Source organism: Rhinatrema bivittatum, chromosome 4, assembly GCF_901001135.1.
Source record: "Rhinatrema bivittatum chromosome 4, aRhiBiv1.1, whole genome shotgun sequence".
NCBI classification, from domain to species: Eukaryota; Metazoa; Chordata; class Amphibia; order Gymnophiona; family Rhinatrematidae; genus Rhinatrema; species Rhinatrema bivittatum.
Genome location: NC_042618.1, coordinates 98622196 through 98641213, shown reverse-complemented (window position 1 = coordinate 98641213; position 19018 = coordinate 98622196). Strand labels below are relative to the sequence as shown.

The following is a 19018-nucleotide window of genomic DNA, read 5'->3' as shown; positions in this document are numbered from 1 at the left end:
GCCTAAGGCCAACATGTCATTTTTACACATGAAGCCAACCTTTTAAATTTCAATGCGCTGTAGTACATCGGCCTTTAAGTGAGGCTCATCTCTCTGCTTTTTAATTTTTGTGATAAACATCCTGCAGTAGATGTATAAACCAATCCAGATATCATTTATAAATGATAACATTTGAATCACCTTGTCTATGGTCAACTCAAGGCAATTCACAAACAAACTAGTAATAAATAAACATTGAAACCATTTTACATCAAATCACAAAATAAAAAACATAAGTAATCACATTTATTAAAACCCAATCTCAGTAGAGTCCAATAAAACATTGTTAAAATTAACACCATCCCACTCCTAATCATCTTTCTCTAACAAAGCTCACTATTGGTGTATCTCACCCTATGGGTAACTCTCCCAACCTCCTATTTCCAATCCAGCCTAGCTAAACCTCCTTTATTAACAAAAAAAACTCTTATTAATCAATGCCCCATCTCTTAGCAAATTCTCAGCAACTACTTCTCTCTCTAGCCATCCTCTGGGAAGACCTGTTGGAAAACCATGCCTTTACCTGCTTCCTAAACTGCACGTAATCTTTCTGAACTTGCAGTACATCAGGCAAGCTATTTCTCAGGCAAAGAAGGCCCTTCTCCGTGGTTTTTCCAACCTCATATCCACTATCCCTGGGACCATCAGAAACTCCTTCTGTGCCAATCCCAAATGGCACCTAGTTACATAGCTCCCTAATTAAAGACGTATGTAGGGAGGACCCAGGTCATCCAATGCCTTAAATGTAAGCATAATCATTTTAAACTTCATGAAATGTGGTTTTTGTTTGAGATATCGTTCCATGTCATTTTTAGAAAGAAATGATAGAAAAAAGCATGACATTTTGTGTTTTATTTTGTTTTGTTTTTAGTGTACACTGTTGGTTGATACATAAGAAAATAAAAACCAAAAAAAGCTCCCAATGAAACGAAGAGAACCACTCTCCAATGAAACGTAACCAGTTTTTGGCCTACAAGCCGCAGTGTAAAGGAGAAATGCAATCCCCCAACTACACATGGCACTGTGTTTTGGAGATTTGTAGCCATCTCAGCTATTGCTGTGATAATTCAAAATACATAACGCAAGGGCCCGAGTCACACTAATAAGATCGTTTTGTAATAAATATGGTCGGAGCTGTTCAAATAGTCTGTAGGTAGAAAAAAGCTGACTGAATGATGACTAAAACTTGCTCTCTCATGATCAGCCCTGAATCCAGCCAAATGCCCAAATTTCTTGCCTTCTGGGATCATGGAAATATAAGTCCTTCAATCTTTATTTGATAATCTGCTTCTGGTTGTGGGTTCCCCACCCATAGGGTGACAATGATTTACTTTGGATATTATCTGACACCTTTGTGCCTCAGTGGGACATATGATCTGAACATCACCAGTTAACAGATGATCCTGGAAGCCTTCCTCCTGGAGACTATCACATAATGGCTGAATATACAGATTGAATAAATAGGGTGACAATAGCTGCAGAGAACATTATTAAGTACAATAACTTTCTGAGAACTGTAATCTATGAGGAAGGTTGGACATGTAGAACATACATGGAACATGGACATGTAGAACATACATGGAACATACATGGAACATACATGTTCCATGTATGTTCCATGTAAACCGCCTTCCCGGCGATAGTTTTCTCTGTTAATTGTGAACCAGAGTGATATGTATTGTATACAGGAACTTCCGGTATATAAAAACCTAAAAATAAATAAATAAATAAATGTAGAAGAGAGCTAACCACAATGGAACAGTGACTTTATTCCATCATGACCCTTAGTCATCAGATAATATACCGTATGTGCTAGTGTGGGGTTAACAGAAAGAACACTTAGAGCCAGATTGAAGGACTGAGCCCAAAAAATTGCAAAGAAGCCCTTCAGCAGACTTGTAATTGTGAGTGCAGTAATTTTTTCCATAGTCCTAAGTACAAAACTACCATATGAAAACAAAATTACAAACTAACAACCAAAACTTCAATGGCACACAGTTGCACAAAACTTTTTTTTTTTTAATTCTTTATTTATTAAATTATCAAACTTATACATCATACGAGAATATCTTGCATTCAGTAATAATACAGAATACAAAAAGAAAATGAAAATGAAAAAAACAAGAATACATTCAAAGCATAATTACACATACTATATTCTGTATATCCAAAAGGAAAATTAAGAGAAGCACTGTTACTTAATGAGCGCAAACATTGCAGTGTAATAAACTAAGCATCAAAATTGGAAAAAGTAAGATTTCTCCCCTATTTATTTTCTTCTGCCTGCTCTTCAATCCCTAACAAGGATCTAAGATGTTCAGGATTAGTGAACTGATAGTTGTGCCCTTTAAATTTGACAGCACATTTACAAGGGAATTTTAATAAGAATTGTCCCCCACTTTCGATTACGTTCTTCCTATAAGCTAGAAATTTCTTTCTTCTGATTTGTGTGGACTTAACAAGATCAGGATATATCCAGATCTTTTGCCCATAGAAGTTTTTCCCTCTATTCCTGAAAAAATATTTTAAAACATTTTCTTTATCTGAAACAAATGCAAACATTATTAACATTGCACCACGATTTTCAATACATATTTCCTCTTGTGATTTCATTAAGAAATCTGAAAGATTCATAGATGGATCAATAACTATCTTATGTTTGCTCAACCTAGCTTGATGGACTCTCTACCTGGTTAACAACAAGCTAGGTTGAGAGAACATTGCACAAATCTCATTTTTGGGTGAGTTTCCTCACTCCGTAGGTCATCAAATCTTCACAAGAGACCACTGTTCTGTTCATACGTCTCACGTTGAATGTGAAAGTGGCCCCTAACCCCCTACACTAATACTTAAACCTCACCTCCAGTTACTAGGTGGGCCTCCCATAGGGATACAAATACCTGTCTAGGGAGAGGACACTATGGCAAGTCTCTCTCTCTCTCTCTCTCTCTCTCTCTCTCTCGTCAGGAGACATCATGAACCACAATAAACCTGTAGCGCATGCGATCGCACAACATAACGCAAATGAAAGAGGTGTGGTTATTGGCCACGTTAGGAGCCGTGCTAACAGTGCAGCTGTTTCACAGCAGACAATAAATCCTCCCTACTTTAAATTTGCTCCACCCCAACTCCGCCCCCTGAATACAAAATAAAAACTTTGCATGCGTTAACTGCTGTTAGCGCGGTTTGTGGAATTATCACGTGCGGTAACTCCTTGGAAAATGAAGCCCTAAGTGAGATATCATTGGCCATAAGAGGAAGTTTGTGCTCTAAAACTTCCCCTAATGTGGCCCCCTCCACGGGAGTATAATGTGGGGAGTTTAACCACTCTGACACAGTCCTCTGATTAGATACTCCAAGAGAAGGCCTAATCTTTGCCTTTCTCTTAGTGTGAGGCATATTAGTTTTAATATTAATAAACAGTACAGAGTCTAATTTTGAGTAGCCAGGTGGTTTCTTACTTATTTAACTCCAGTGCTTCCCTTAGGAGGTTAAGGGAGAGCATAAGACATCGCCTCCCTGAGGATATTCAAGCTTCTTCAGGAAGATCAAATACCAACTCATGGTAAATCTGGCAAATCCGGTCGAAGCCGGTCAAAGCCGCGCTCGCCCCTTAGGCGCGCAGCTTGGCAGCGTGCTGTCGGCAGCTACGCGCCGAAGGAGAGCCCTTTTATCCTCCACTTCCGACTCCTTCTTCTGACGTTCTTGCTGGGGATTGGCAGTGTTACCGTCGGGGCAGTCTTGCATCTACCCCCAGAAGTCCAAGCGAGCCCACAGCAAAGCAATCCAAAAATCACAAGGTAAAGTCCCGAAGCAATCAAGGCAATATCACCTCAAGTAAGTAATCTTTCTCTCCTTGCCTAGAATGAAAACGCTGAAGGAGAGCCCTTTTATCCTCCACTTCTGGCTCCTCCTTCTGACGTTCTTGCTGGGGATTGGTGGTATTACCGTCAGGGCAGTCTTGCGTCTACCCCCGGAACTCCAAGCGAGCCCACAGCAAAGCAATCCAAAAATCACAAGGTAAAGTCCTGAAGCAATACAAAACTTTTATAATATAGATATTACAATGAAGCAGTGCCCACTCTTGTAATGGGTGGAAGGATGGGGGCTTTTGCCTTGCAATCTGAATCACACAAACATATTAAGACAATAATGACACCTGACTATAGCCTACGTGAAAATATGAAAAGCTATATTATTCTTTATAATATATGCTCAAACAGATGCTTATAAGAACATCTGTGACAATAACAAACAAAACAGGTTATATATCAACACATAAGCAAGGGTAAATAATTTTACCCAGCTAGCAGGGAAAATATATAAGTATACAAAGGCCTAGCAAAAAAGCTGCCACTTTCTTGGATAGGCACCCTCTATCTTGCCAGTTGGTGGCTGCAAGTGTTATCTCATGGGAGGGCTGAAACAGTGCCGGAAACTCTGGGTCGTTGCAGAGTTTGTCATGCCTACCTCTCTCAGTTCAACTGTCAGCAGAAATCTTCCCCTCCCATCAGGTGCTAGAGTCTTATGTATTTGGGTGGCACATGTGCTGAACAGTTTTCTTTGTTTCCTAACTCTTCTGAAGTATTACAAACTAACTGATATGAAAAAACTACTGCATGTGTTAAGACAACTCTGAAATGGTGGATTCTTGTCTTTTGTACGCACTATTTGTAATTGCCATTTTGCCCAGACATTCTTTCTCACATGTGGGACTATTAGCTCTGATCTTCTCTAAATCTAAACATATTCTTTTCATATAAATAAAAGCAATCCAATAATAATTCAGACAGAAACACTACTGCAAAACCAATATAAAAGAATGTATAAATACTGTGTGCATTTTATATTGTGTCTATAATCCATTTCTTAATAAAGAAATTTTACCGTAAACTAAATCTAGGCTGATGCCAGGTGTTTCAACTCTCAGCACTAGTAGAGCTTCCTGGTTCTACTTTTCACTGAACACCAAGGACAAGATTTAACTCCCTAACTACTAGTTGGCTCTAAGTGGTATTTTTATCCTCTGACTAAATCTTGTCTCCATCTTGCATTTTGTATTTCTCTGCCTGTGACCTTGAAGCTTCCAAGCTATTTCCATCAAAGGGGCAAAAAGGAGGACTGTAGGCTGAGAAGGAAGAGCTGTAGAGGAAGGGCTATCTAACTGCCCAGAATCCTGTCATTTCTTTTTTATGCTTTATGGGCAAAATGGCAATTACAAGTAGTGAGTACAAAAGACAAGAACCCACCATTTCAGAGTTGTCCTAACACATGCAGTAATTTTTTCTTACCAGTTACTTTTGCAATATACAAGGTTATAAACAGTATTGATTCTCCATTATCTTTTCTGGCAGAATATTCAGTACTTCCCAAGCAAGCTATGTACTGATCTTGTACTATAAGAATGGAGTATAGGTTGTTTGTTTCTCTCTAATAGACTCTTCTGCCATCTTATAATTTACTTCAACATGTTGTCAGTACTAAATTCTGTTCATGCTCTTATACTAAATGAGGCCTACCTGTCCCTATCTCTTATATTTAGATAATTGCAAAGGGAAGACTTTGCAGTTAAATTTTACAGTGAATTAAAGCAAGCACAAAGCTACATCCTATAACTATGAATTAAAAAACTGTATTTTTTTTCTCTCATAAGGATCTAAATTAACCCAACCATGATACATCAAAGTTACTTCCCCAAGACTGTTCCTTTACTGCAAATATAACTCTACTTAAGGCAATCTTGTAGACTTCTGTATGTGCCATTTTCTGACTTAAAAAAAAAAAGTAATTTTACTCAGGATTCTGGAAATCAACTTTTCAACTGAATCTTTTATTGTTTTCTTCATGGTTTCTTCTTTCAGATGGATTTAGGTCTGAAGCAAACATATTGGGGTCCATATTCAGCCACTGGGTATACATGTCTGGCTAACTTAAAATTAACCTGATATGCTTATCTGGCTAACTTAAGGGCAGCCATATAAAACAGGGAAGAGTTATATCAAGACATACAATTTGTTAAATTACATTTATATACACTTTTTAATTTTTAATCACTTATTACAATAAGGTAGTTCACAGTGTCACATAATGTTTTTAAATACAATACTTAAATATGAACTCACATACTTACACCCCCCTTTCATACAACTCCACAAGCACACTCTCCAAAATTTAAAAAATGTAATACACATACTATCAACCCATATAATAATGAATTTAATCAACAACTCTAATAGACAGTTAAAAGTTAATATGAGTATTCTCAAAATAATATCCCATGGGTCTGAATAATTCATGGAGGTGTGTCTGTGTATTATATACTGGTCTTCTCCTCTTATGAATCTTCTTTACATGTATTCCCTCTCATACTCACAAAATAATCTCTGTGGATGATATTCTTCTCTACTTCAATCCCATATACCATTGGACATCGCTCAACCCCTACCCCAACAAAGGTCCCTTGTTTTGCCCAATATTGAGCTTCTTCAGAGGGGAAAATTTTCAAATATGACCCTGAGCGCAATAATACAAATACATTTATTTTGTATTTCATGTGTATAAATCCTAAACCTAATTGCCTTATATCCTCCCTAAAATCTCCCACAATCATTACATGGCTTCAAATATCATAGGTATCATAATCGCTATTTAGATATACAACCAGATTCAATGATGCCCTTCGCAAGACATTCCTCAATATGAATCCACACCTTACATCTCAAAAATGGTATCCATCGTACCTTATTTCATATTCAAAATTCAGTACCTGTAAATGTATAATATATATATTAGTTTCCCAGGGTTCAACCACCATATACCTACCCATACCATTACAAAATACTCATATTACTTCACCAATTGGTCAACTCATTTATACAACCTATATCCAACCATGATAAAAATCCCACCTATAACTATGTTCTCAGAATTAAAAAACCTTAAATTACAAAGCCGATATGCTCAGTACCAACTAAGAATGCCTGGAGCATCGTAACTAACATCAACAGCTACCACTGCTGTTCTCTTAACACGTCGCTATAAAGTTTCCTGAGCATAAGAACATAAGAAATTGCCATACTGGGTCAAACCAAGGGTCCATCAAGCCCAGCATCCTACAGTGGCCAATCCAGGCTACAAACAAGTACCTGGCAAGTACCAAAACACTAAGTAGATCCTATGCTACTGATGCTAGTAATAGCAGTGGATATTCTCTAAGACAACTTGATTAATAGCAAATAATGGACTTCTCCTCCAAGAACTTATCCAAACCTTTGTTAAACCCAGCTATACTAATTGCACTAACCACATCCTCTGGCAACAAATTCCAGAGCTTAATTGTGTTTTGAGTGAAAAATAATTTTCTCTGATTAATTTTAAATGTGCTACTTGCTAACTTCATGATGTGCCCCCTAGTCCTTCTATTATCTGAAAGAGTAAATAACCAATTAACATTTACCCTTTCTAGACCTCTCATGATTTTAAAGATCTTTATAATATCCCCCTTCAGCCATCTCTTCTCCAAGCTGAACAGCCCTAACCTGTTTAGCCTTTCCTCATAGGGGAGCTGTTCCATCCCCTTTATCATTTTAGTTGCCCTTCTCTGTACCTTCTCCATGCATCTTTTTTGAGATGCAGCTACCAGAATTGTACACAGTACTCAAGGTGTGGTATCACCATGGAGCGATACAGCGGCATTATGACATTTTCCGTTTTATTTCCCATTCCATTTCTAATAATTCCTAACATTCTGTTTTCTTTTTTGACTGCCTCAGCACCTGTTGAAGGAGTGGACACTTGAACCAAGGAGGAGTTGGCACTGCCTGTGGGGGAGACCCCCGCAGGCCCCCACCATTGGTAGGTGAGGTCGGATGGGAAGCAGAGGCCAGCTGGAGCTTCGCCAATACCAGCCCTCATTCCCCGCAGGTTGAGCCCTTGGGTACCGGGGGCTGGCTAGTCTTAGGCGGGCCTCCGTGTGGAAGATTCCCATGGGGAGATGGCCAGGCGATAATACTCGAGGTTAGGTCTAGGCCAAAGGTCAGAGGCTGGTGGCAATACTCAAAGTCAGTTTTAGGGAGAAGGTCAGAAACCGAGGGTCCGTCCGGGATCAGGAGCAACAGAAGGTAGGAACGTAGGGACTCAGGAAGGCAGGAACGCAGGAATTCAGGAACTTTGGAGCGCAGCTCAAGGAGAGCGATGGGACTTGCTGCCAAGGCAAGCTCTGACTGTCAGAGCTGTTGGAGGAGGTGCACGCGCGCACACCTAGGGGGTGTGCTCAGCCTGGAAGGAAGGTGGCGGTGCCTGAGGTGCGGTCATGGGTGGCATGGCAGCATTAGTGAGGTGGCTCAGCCCAGGGAGGGCTGCCACATCGGCGGAAGAGCTGGGAAGCAGCAGGGCAGTGCGGCAGCAGTGGCAACTTCCTGCCACAGCCAGGGAGCCAGGGCCCGCTTTGGCAGGCAGGCATCGGGGGGTGAGTGTAGCCGACCGTGGGGCCCTGTGGTTGGCAATTGTAACAGCATATTGAGCCGACGATTTCAATGTATTATCTACTATGATGCCTAGATCTTTTTCCTGGGTGGTAGCTCCTAATATGGAACCTAACATTGTGTAACTATAGTATGGATTACTTTTCCCTATATGCATCACTTTGCACTTGTCCACATTAAATTTCATCTGCCATTTGGATGCCCAAACTTCCAGTCTCACGAGGTAGTCCTGCAATTTATCACAATCTGCTTGTGATTTAACTACTCTGAATAATTTTGTATCATCTGTAAATGTGATTATCTCACTCGTCATATTCCTTTCCAGATCATTTATAAATATATTGAAAAGCACCGGTCCAAGTACAGATCCCTGAGGCACTCCACTGTTTACCTTTTCCACTGAGAAAATTGACCATTTAATCCTACCCTCTGTTTCCTGTTTTTCAACCAGTTTGTAATCCAAGAAAGGACACTGCCTCCTATCCCAATACTTTTTAATTTCCTTGAAGCTTCTCATGAGGGATTTTGTCAAACGCCTTCTGAAAATCCAAATACACTACATTTACTGGCTTACCTTTATCCACATATTTATTAACCCCTTCAAAAAAATGAAGCAGATTTGTGAGGCAAGACTTGCCTTGGGTAAATCCATGCTGACTGTGTTCCGGTAAACCATGTGTTTCTAGATGCTCTGTGATTTTGATCTTTAGAATAGTTTCCGCTATTTTTCCTGGCACTGAAGTCAGGTTTACTGGTCTATAGCTTCCTGGATTGCCCCTGGAGCCCTTTTTAAATATTGGGGTTAAGTTGGCCACCCTCTAGTCTTCATGTACAATGAGCCCCTTGGTCATCTAACGGTCCAACCGACTCCCTCACAGGTTTCTATCTTCAGATATGTTTTAAAAAGTTTTTATTATGAGTTTTTGCCTCTACAGCCAATTTTATTTCAAATTCTCACTTAGCCAGCCTTATCAATGTTTTATACCTAACTTGACAATGCTTATGCTTTTTCCTATTTTCTTCAGATGGATCCTTCTTCCAATTTTTGAAGGAAGGTTTTTTTTTGGCTAAAATAGCCTCCTTCACCTCACCTTTTAACCATGCCGGTAATCGTTTTGCCTTTCTCCCACCTATCTTAATGCAAGGAATAGATCTGGACTGCACTTCTAAGATTGTATTTTTAAATAATGTCCACACCTGTTGTACACTTTTAACCTTTGCAGCTGCATCTTTAATTTTTTTCTATTTTCCTCATTTTATCAAAGTTTCCCTTTTGATAATTGTGTTAGAGCTTAGATTTACATATTGTCCCCCTTCCAGTCATTAGTTCAAATTTAATCATGTTATGATCATTGTTGTAAGTGGCCCCACCACCATTACCTCTCTCACCAAATCCTGCGTTCCACTAAGAATTAAATCTAAAATAGCTCCCTCTCTCGTTGGTTCCTGAACCAATTGCTCCATGAGCAGTTCTTTATTACATCCAGGAATTTTATGTCTCTAGTATGTCCTGATGTTACATTTACCCAGTCAATATTAGGGTAATTGAAATCTCCCAATATTACTGCACTGCCAACTTGGTTAGCTTCCCTGATCTCTCTTAGCATTTCATCATCTGTTTGATCATTTTGGCCAGGTGGATGATAGTATATTCCTATCACTATACTCTTACCCAACACACATGGGATTTCTACCCTTATTTATTTATTTAAAAATGTTTGTATACCGCTTTTACAATTGGAAATTAATCAAAACGGTTAACAAAAATAAAAACATACATAATCTAATTTTAAGACAATAATTATAAAAGCTAAAAACGTGTCATACCCCCACCAAGTTGATCCTCCCTATCATCACAATGTAATTTGTACCCTGATATAGTACTGTCCCATTGGTTATTCTCCTTCCACCAGGTCTCTGTGATGCCAATTATGTCTATCTCATCATTTTCTGCTATACACTCTAACTCTCCCATCTTACTTCTTAGACTTTTGGCATTGGCATACAGACATTTCAAAGTGCATTTTTTGTTTGTATTAACAACCTTCTTTTCAGTTGATATGGATAATTTGTAATTCTTTAGCTTAGATGATTCTTTTCTTATAGGCACATGGGCTACTTTTGCATATATTGGAACCTCTCTGCTGGGATGCCCTAACTCTCCTGTTTCATTAGTATCCTTCAAAGATACATTCCTCCAAACCTTGCACTGCTGAGTGACTGTTGGCTTTCCCCATTGTTCTAGTTTAAATGCTGCTCTGTCTCCTTTTTGAAAGTTAGCACCAGCAGCGTGGTTCCATTTTGGTTAAGGTAGAGCCCATCCTTTCAGAAAAGTCTCCCCTTCCCCAAAAGTTTGTCCAGTTCCTTACAAAACTGAATCCCTCTTCCCTGCACCATCATCTTGTCCACACATTGAGACTCTGGAGCTCTGCCTGCCTCTGGGGACCTGTGTGTGGAACAGGAAGCATTTCAGAGAATGCCACTCTGGAGGTTCTCAATTTCAGCTTTCTACCTAAAATCCTAAATTTGGCTTCCAGAACCTCCGTCCCGCATTTTCCTATGTTGTTCGTGCCCTCATGTGCCACGACAGCCGGCTCCTCCCCAGCACTCTCTATAATCCTTTCTAGGTGACTTGTGAGGTTTGCCACTTTTGCACCAATCATAACCTCCCTATCATCCTTCAAAAAATTGGAATGCACCTATCCCCTTACCAAACTCAATCAAAAGCTCTCCCATAGATCCAAAACATAATCCTATTCAATAATTTAAAAAAAAACCCCAAAACGCCATCTATTCAATTTTCTTATTAAGTCCCATGGGGACTAGGGTATTCCATATGCAAATGAATTGCTGTTCAGTCTGCCATAGGTGCTGTACAAATCTACCTCCACTATCCCTCTGCATCTGTTGAATCACAAAAAATTTGACATCCTCCATAGAATGAGCTTGTAATTTAAATGATCAACTAATGGTACACCGTTTTCTCCAAAAATAAACAACTTTTGTGTTCGATAATCCTGGATTTGATCTCCCGCCTTGTCTGTCCAATATATATTAATTCACATGGACAGACAATAGCATAAATGAACCCTGCTGTCTAAATAAATGATAAGGATGTTTTAAATAAGAATGATTAAACACTTGAATAGATAGCACATTCTCACATACTGAACAACCAGAATGTTGTGACCTCGGTGGAAATGGGACCCTTGGCCTGTGCTGGGATTGTCGCTACCTGAGAGGAAGACCTGCCGCAGGTTCCCAGCAACAGGAGGCGAGGCTGACGGAAGGCAGGGGCCAGCTGGGGCTTCACCAATCCCAATCCCGTTCCCCGTGGGTTGAGCCTTTGTGTGCCGGGACCGGCTGGGCTTAGGAGGGGCCCCTGTGGAGACAAGATCCAGTCCGGTGGTCGTGGCAGGCAGCAATCAGGTGACATGAGGTCTGGTCCAAAGGTCGGTGGGTGGCAGGCAGCAATCAGGTGACATGAGGTCCGGTCCAAAGGTCGGTGGGTGGCAGGTGGCAATCAAGCAACGTGAGGTCCAGTCCAAGAGTCGGTGGCAGGTGACAATCAGGCAACGTGAGATCTGGTCCAAAGGTCAAGCCAGGGAAATCCGTCTGAAGGAAGAGAGGGAAGCTGGAGACTGGAACAGGCAAAGGAAGGCAGAGGCAGGAACCGGAGCGGGTACAGGCGGGCAAGGCAGGAATAGAAGACGGAAGCAGGGTCCAAACGCTGGAGCAAGCAAAGTATGCAAGGGAGACCTGTTGCCAAATCATCTGGCAAAGGTACTACTGGGGATTAAATAGGGCCGCTCTCGACTTGACCGGGAGGGGTCCGCAGCGTCTCTCAGCTGCGGGCCCTTTAAATTTGTGTGGGCCGTGCGCGCACGCATGCCTAGGGGGCAGGGCCGACGAGGCCAACTTCGGCAGCGTCTGTACCTGTGGCAGGAGCGGAGCAGCCCCGGTGGCGCGGGGAGAGCATCAGCCTTGCCGGGGGCTTGCCCGTGCTGCTGCCGAAGAAGCAGGAGCGGCAGCAGAGGAGCGAGAAAATGTCCGGAGGCCGGTAGGCCTAACACAGAACAAGTAAATTGAACCTTCTCTTCAGAACTACCTATTGGTTGAATTTGAGTATCAGTCAAAAGATTCCTCAAATTCCTCCCCTTCTTTCCTGCAAAATAGAGTTCTTACTGAAGCATGAAATAGATGACATAACAGACCAATGCTTCAAAATAATGTTTGATGTGCAACATTTTAGTAGAATAGGTATGCAGCATATGGGACCTCTCAGTAGGCAATAACAGATTCTGCCTATTGGCATACAGTCTTCTCCTATAAGCTTGTTTAGCACATTTCTTGGAATACCCACGTTAAATAAATTTCTCTACTAATTCTACTGCTCTGATCTTATATTCATCAGTAGATGTACATAACCGGCAGTAACATAAAGTTACCCATACGGGATGTTCTCTTTTAATCTGCGTGGATGAAAACTGCAAAAATGTAGAAGCACATTCTTATCCATAGGTTTCCTATAGATTGATGTGTGTGTGTATATCTATATATATATATAGATATACACACACACACACACACATATTTATTTATTTATTATTTATTTGCTTTTATATACCGACATTCGTTGGGGTACATCACATCGGTTCACATGTATATATATATATATATATAAAGCTATCTTCCTTGTATACCATAATATTAAAAAATGGCAATTGAGTCTGATGATACTGAATTATAAATTCTAAATTGACATTGACAGTATTAATCTACTTCTTAAATTCCATTAGTTTAGTCTGTCCACCCGACCAGAACCTAAAAAGATTGTCAATGTAATGCTTCCAAAATGTCACAAAATCAAAAAGCTTGCTGGATAAATATATTCATTTTCAAACGATGATACATATAGACATGCTACAGATGGTGCTAAATGGGATCCCATTGGGATAATTTTAATTGCTGATAAAACTCTGATTTAAATGTATAATAATTCTGTTGTGGAATGAATGTATACAATGATGTAATATCCACAGTTACTAAGATCCATGTTGGCTCTGCCATAGGTAGTGCCTGAAGATCATTAATAAAATGTATAGAATTGCGCACATATGATCTGGTCTATGTCACTAATAGTTGTAGCAACCGGTCAATGAATTTTGCTAACAGTTAAAATATAGAGCTGATACCAGACATAATCTGTTACGAGTGCGACCTCCGTCGGCCGTCACGCTCCGAGGCACGGAGGCGCGGTCGTCTCTAAAACAGGATTGTGAACCCTTGGGCCATGGCATGACCCAGGGAGGAGCCCCAAGCCAAACCGTGGGAGGTGAACCAGTGCGAGCATGGGTACATGGCAAGACATGGCAGACGCAAGGACTAGGATACAAGATCTGACCCTCAACCGGACCTGCACACCCCAGACAACCAACAACGCAATGTTGATTGATGAACAGTCCTCCGACCGTTCCAAGCCCTTTCGGACCTGCCGCTGGGTACGGCAATGGGTGGCAGGCCGGAACGAGGACGAGGGCAGATGGAGTCCTTGAAACACAGAAGACTTGGGACTATGACTGATGTGATGGCATCACAGATGAGGGCTGATGCGATGGCATCACAGACGAGGGGCTGATGCGAAGACATCACTGATGAGGGGCTGATGTGAAGACATCACTGACGAGGGGCTGATGTGAAGACATGACACCAAGGCTGATGCGAAGACATCACTGACGAGGGGCTGATGCGAAGACATGATACCAAGCCTGAAGCGAAGACATGACACCAAGGCTGATGCGACGGCATCAGAGACAAGACGAGGAACTTGATGAAGTCCTGACAAGACGAGAAGCTGGGAAAGTAGACATTGGCACTGTCTCTCAGGGCGCCCTACACAGCACACCTACATGGGCGGACCCAATGGGCTGGTCGCGGAACACCCTGTCCCACTGCGTGCCCTACACAGCCCGAGGAGGCTGGTCACGGACCACGAGGAGAGCAGGGCGAGCACAGGAAAGGAATCCAGCCAAGGTGAGACTCTGACGACGAAGCCGATGTCATCCCGAGCTCCACAAGGCTGGCAGGACAGGACGGCTCAGGAGCACAGGACACCAGTCCACTGCCGGCATCTCCTAAGACGGAACAGTGTCACCTGGAGATCCACAGCTGGCAGAACAGAAGGCTCCAGAGCACAGAAGCAAACATCAGGAAAGTCCAGAACACCAGGAAGGCTGAGACACGAGGAAGCCTGGACGAGGGACCTCTGGAACACAGAGACATGGAACATCAGGTACCGGGAACTTGAAGACATCTAAAGACGTCAGGAACCTGAAGACGCCGAAGACCTGGATGATGAACATCTGGAGCAAGGAAACAGCTGAAGACAAGGACATCAGGATCCGAGCAACACCAGGACTGGAAACAAGGGGCACGAAAACACTGAACACGAAGCCATCAACACAAGGAGATCATGGAGGATCTGGATTGACGAAGGAGCACAGGCAACTCAATCCAAAGGCCCCGAGAGACTGATGAAGAATCCCTTTTATAGGGCTGAAGGCTTCAGGGCGACCTCCAGGCCCTATGAAGATGTCAGAGTGGCAGCGGACCATCCCTGCCGCTCAAAGATGGTCCAGGGCGGCGGCTCCCTGCCGCAAGGGTGGCACCTCGGCAGCGGAGCAGGCCGCCAGAAGATGGCGTCGGTGGCGTCCCGCCACAAAGGGAAGACAACCACGGCCTCCGGGCCGTGGCAAACAGAATCGGCAGCATCCTGCTGCGTCGGAGAGATCAGGTATGTGGCGAGGCCTGCTCGCGGAGAGTAGCTCCGCGGGCAGGAATCATAACATAATCGGCCTTCCAGGAGGGTTGTTTAATGATTTAAGAACCTTGGGAACAGTATAAAAATACAGTGCAGTTGGATGAGGTTCTAGCAAATATTTGTACTCTCTCGAATTTAATTATTTTAGTCTGTAAAGATTGCTCCAAAATTGTCTGAACTTCTCCTTGCAGCTCTGTAACCCAATCAGAGTTAGCTGGATAAGTTATCTGGATATCAGACTTAGGGCCTCATTTTCTAAAGTATTGCAGACCTGCGATACTTTAGGTAATGAGGGGTGGGGGTCGACCCGGGGGGTGGTCCTGTGCTAGCCAGCAGCGATCGCACCACTGCGGTGCAATCGCTGTCGGTTTCGCAACCAATAGCGCCACCATAGAAGGTGTAGCTATTGGGTGCGAACTAGGACGCGAAAAGGGCCTTACCTATTTGTAGTCCGCGGCGTCTTCGTGGAGTCGGCCCTGATGACGCCCCGACTCCTCCTTTTCCGGGGCCGACTCCGCCCCCATCTTGGTATTGCATGCGATAAGGGACTTTTCGTGTGCGAAACGTCCCTTATCGCGTGCAATCCGTCTGGAAAATAAGGCCCTTAGTCAGATAACTTATCCATCTAACTCAATTACTCCCTGATACACCCATTCCCCGCCTCTGAGTTATACGGCTATAAACTTAGCTGAATAAGACATTTATCCGGCTAAATGGTGCTGACTAACCTGACCCCTTCTTCATGCCAGTGATTTTTGGACTGTCATACAAGCTACTCTCTCAACAAAAATGGACTACTGCAACTCCCTCTTCCTTGGCCTCCCCTACTCTACAATAAAACCCCTCCAAATGCTGCAGAATGCAGTAGCAAGAACTATCTCTAATGCCCGCAAATACAACCATATCACTCCCCTTCTCATGAACTTGCACTGGCTCCCAATCCCCTCTCACATCATTTATAAAACTCTAACATTGACCCACAAAGCTATACACACACACACAATTCAAATTGGCTCTCTGAGCCATTCTGCCCTGTACGTTCCAACAAATCCACCAGAGCCTCCAATAATGGAACACTCCACATACCCCCACTAAAAAAAGCACACCTTACTACCACAAGGGAAAGAGCCCTATCTATTGCTGGACCCACGCTCTGGAATTCCTTGCCCCCCTATCTTAGACTCGAGACTTGTACCTCTAAATTCAGAGCCAACTTGAAAACCTGGCTTTTCAAACAAGCCTATCAACAATAACACCCTTCCCACCACCAAGCAAACACACTGGAACCATGCAAACACTCCTGAACCTCCTATGCAAATCTATTCCAAACCCTTATACATAGTTATTTTGTGTTGTTTTTATCTGGTTATACAAATATAATCCCAAAGTTCATTGGCTCTCATATGTTTCAGAGTAGCCTGATTCCTATGTACTTTCAACCTACGTTCTTACAGTTCCTATCTCTCCATCCACACCTCCCTCTTTTATGTAATTTCCATTCTTTATGCTTTGTTGTTCGATGTAAACTGATATGATGTCCCCACTAATATCGGTATAGAAAAGTTATAAATAAATATTCAGCGGTGCCACTTAGCTGGATAAATCCAATTTATCCGACTATGTTTTTTTTAAACATCAGGCTCCTTATTTGTAATTGTGGAATATGGTAAAAATGTTTAAAAATGAGAGTATGAAATACAATTAATGAGGCCCGTATTCAGTGCCATTTGCCTGGGTAAGTTCAGACTTAGCAGGGCAAATGGCAGGATTTGACAATCTGGCCATACTGACCAGCCTTGAGGTAGCCAGATAACTGTTTATCCCGCTAAAAGGTTATCAGGCTAGTTTGAGGGTGGAGTAGGACTGTTCTGGGGTGGAGCTAGCTATCTAGCTAAACTAGGCGGATAATTGCCAATTTTCAGTGTTACCCAGCCAACATTGCTGGCTAACTTTAGGATTGCTGAATATCCCAGTAAAGTTAGCCGGGTAACTTTATTTGGCTAACCTTACAAGATGGCCAGCATCTGAATATGGAACTCTGAATATTTTTATTAAAAAAATGCCAAAAACATATATTTCCTCCTGTTTAGTTCCGAATTTTCTATCTTTCCAGATAGATATTAGCATGATAGGTAAAGTCTGCCTATACTGTTAACTATAATATATGAAAATCTGGCTGTTATAATTTTTATCTGAAACAATGTTTAAAAAAATTGCTAATGTACCTGTCGCTGAACCCGTTCTCCCTTCTTCTGAAATGTTTCCAGGATAGAAACAAAGAAAGAATGAAACATTACTGAATTTATTTTACTTATCATCAGAACCTATGCACAAAGCAAGGTAAACCCAAATGGTGGCCACATGTAAAAAAACAATATAATCAAACCATTAGAGCAGTCAAAGCAATTGTTACGCGTGCCGCCCACGGCAGCCCCGCGGTGCAGGACTCTCACGTTCTCAGACGGGCTGCATGGCCTGGTTCATCTTCTCTGGCGGCGGTGGGCCGCCAGCTCCGACCTCGGGTTCCCTCCAGTGCCTCTGGTCCTGCCTCACCACCCAGTGTTCCAGCCAAGACGTCCCTACTCGTCGGGCCTCTTTGCGTGGCCCGCGGAGAGACGCCACCATCATTGCCGCGCCCCTTCCTAGGCGCGCACGCGCATCTCTAGTTCTTTTAAAGGGCCCGTGGTGGGAAGCTGGCCGCGGACCCAGATGCTGACGTCAGACTCTTCAGCGTATAGAAGCTCAAGCCTCGCTCCATAGCATTGCCTTTGCAACAGGTCTCCTCGTATTCCGAGTACTTGTTGCTGATTCCAGAATTGTGTCTTTGTGGTGTTCCTGTCTTCTGTGGGTCCCAGTTCCTATTCTCTTTGTTCCTGTTCGTCTTTATGGTGGACTGACTCTTGGATTTGACCACTGCTACACCTGACTACTCTTCAGCTTCTCTCCAGCCCCGGACCTCCACTATGCCTGACTACTCTTCAGCTTCTCTCCAGCCCCGGACCTCCGCTACGCCTGACTACTCTTCAGCTTCTCTCCAGCCCCGGACCTCCGCTATGCCTGACTACTCTTCAGCCTCTCTCCAGCCCTGGACCTCCGCTATGCCTGACCACGCCTGCCTTCTCCGTATTCTGACCATTGCTTTGATTGACTACACTTGCCTTCTCCGCATCCTGACCCTTGCTTTGAACAACTACGCTATAGACTCTTCTGTGTCCAGAGTCTACATCGCTTGCCACAACTTCTACTTGCCACCGGCTCTGATCCTTGCTTGTTAGTGACGCCTCTCCTTGCCTATTCTCTCGACGTGGACTTACAAGGCTTAGGCCTTTCTTTGCTCGAGCGCCTCCAGCTACCTATTGTTCCTCTGGCGCCCGAGTTCCAGTTCCGAATCCTGTCCAGGATAGGACTACGCCATCTACCGGCTGCTATCTCTGGGCTGAACCGCCTTCCATCTCTAGCTAACTCTGAGGCCCACCTAAGCCCTGCCGGCCCTGGCACCCAACGGCTCAATCCGAGGGGAATGAGGGCTGGTATAGGTGAAGCTCCAGGGGCCTTTAGCTTCAGCCCACCTCATCTGCTGACGGTGGGGACCCGTAGGTCCCTGCCTATGGGTTGCATCAACCCCACTTCAGCCCAAGGGTCCACCTCCGACGCAACAGCAGTCATTTGCATGAAT

General features: G+C 43.0%; 1 protein-coding gene across 3 annotated transcripts in view; it reads left to right on the top strand.

Annotated features, from left to right (window-relative positions):
• The window catches only part of MIA2 (MIA SH3 domain ER export factor 2), a 316566-nt gene that overhangs the window by 52256 nt on the left and 245292 nt on the right, over positions 1-19018 (top strand). The window lies entirely within an intron of this gene.